This window comes from Pundamilia nyererei, unplaced genomic scaffold (assembly GCF_000239375.1).
Source record: "Pundamilia nyererei isolate P.nyererei 1_Seehausen unplaced genomic scaffold, PunNye1.0 scaffold00735, whole genome shotgun sequence".
NCBI lineage: Eukaryota > Metazoa > Chordata > Actinopteri > Cichliformes > Cichlidae > Pundamilia > Pundamilia nyererei.
Genome location: NW_005188136.1, coordinates 56,464 through 58,530, shown reverse-complemented (window position 1 = coordinate 58,530; position 2,067 = coordinate 56,464).

The window sequence follows — 2,067 nt, the reverse complement described above, 5'->3', positions numbered from 1 at the left end:
AAATAACTGATTAATGCAATTTTCTCAGAGTCTAATGGTCTGGAGGAGTCAGATAATAAGAAAAGCACAGTGTGGTGTGAGCAGAGCTGAGGTGAAAACCACAAGGTCTCTAAAATCAGAGCTCGAGGACGATATAAAAGCAACAGAATAATGATCGATCGATTCAAACTAGCTTTCTGTGTTTACATGTCTTAACTTTATCTTCAATGTCTTTTAAATGTCTTAAGCTGTCAAACAAACTTATTGGGCAATAATAACAACGTCACTTAACATTTTATTACACGAGTTGCTTCAGTTTTATACAATCATAATGCCTATGGTTAGAAATTAAACACAGAACATATTTTGGCCATATTATGAACAAGTTTTTAATTTAAAAAATATCTCAGTGTTCTCAGTAATGTTCTTTATCAATGATTAGTGTCATCACATAATCCAAGTGTCAGGGTCATAAAATATCATTGAAATTCATGGAGGAGTTGCTGAGACATCAGATCAACATAAATGAAAAGCACTGTGAAAATAGATTTAAAGTCAGGGCATCACCAGGTCTGGACTGGTAATGTGGCTTACTGGGCATTTTCTTGGTGGGCCAACACACTTTTGGGCCGATGTACTGGCCGTACAAGCACTGACAGCAATCCATTCCTTCTTTTTCATTACTTACACTGGACAATGCCTAATCAAACCTTTTATGCAGCTTCTAGAAGAAGTGGTGGAAAGGTGGAGGTCAAAAGCTGACAGAAAACAATAAAAAGAAACTAAACTAAAAATAGATTCAGCAAAATGTACAAAATTAACCTGCATGTTAGCTGTCAGTGCTGCCAGTAGTACCAGCTATAGCTAGTAACCTGGCCTCACAGTGACAGTATGCTGCTGCTGTATTGAGAGAAATATGTCTCAAAAGGGTTGCAAATGTGCAACATATGATCCATAAGTGTAAACTAAGCTTTAAGAATGTGTACAATTATTTGTGTGCAACTTCTGAAGACTCCCAAGCACATGCTTGAATCCACCCACAAATACACAGCAATTTGGTTACACGTAAAACTATTTCACAAATGCGTACATCCAAATGGGAAAATAAATACTGCTAATTTATGCACAATTTATTAAATTCAGCTTCATAAATCCAATAATTTTGACTTTCAGAAACCTTACTGTGTGTATAAATATCTAGGTTGAGGCGCTGTCACTTGGTGTTCACTCTTTCTGTGGTAGAGTATCACTTCCTGCCTTTTCCATCAAACGGTGATGTGCTGGGTAGCTTATCTGCGTAGCAGTGTAATCTTCACGTGCTTCACCAGTAGCACACTCGCTTCACTCGTAAATGTATAGTTACAGTATTCACTCACTGTGTCTTTAGGGTTTTGCTAGCTTAGCTTAGCTCATAGCCGACTAGCTAGCAGCATGGCCTCTTTACCTGTCCCTCCTGCACTTTCCTGTTCGTGTGTCAGATGTTTAGTTACTCCTCAGCCTCTAAACGCTTTTCCCTACTTGGTGACACACTTGACTGAGATCAAACTTTGGTTTTTGACAATTCTGTTCTGAGACATGTGAAGCTAGAGACACCAGCAACCATAGTCAATTTTGTTCCAGGTGCCAGAGCAGGCGACATTGATTGAAATTTTGAAGGGAAAACCATTTCAGGTGACCACATCATGAAGCTCACTGAGGGCAGGCCGAGGGTTTGCAATGCTGTCAACAAAGCAAAGGGTAGCTACTTTCAGCAATCTAAAATGTAAGACATATTTAGAGTTATTTATCAATCTTTGCTACATATATTTTGAATCATATATTCGATGTATGAAAGAAAAATCATGAAATGTCCAAACTATACACATAATACGTGTATGCATGATATATACATTCTTTTTTTCCTTTTTTCTTTTCTTTTTGAGTGACCATGGTGGGCTGCCAGGACCAAAAATGCCAGGGCCGATTTTTTGTCCCAGTCCATCAACTAGTAATCACTCAGGTGATCGGCAAATAAATAACCAACACTCTTAATCTGATGCTGTTTAAAAGCTATCCTTAAATATTTTATTCAACAAAAAAGAAAAAGAA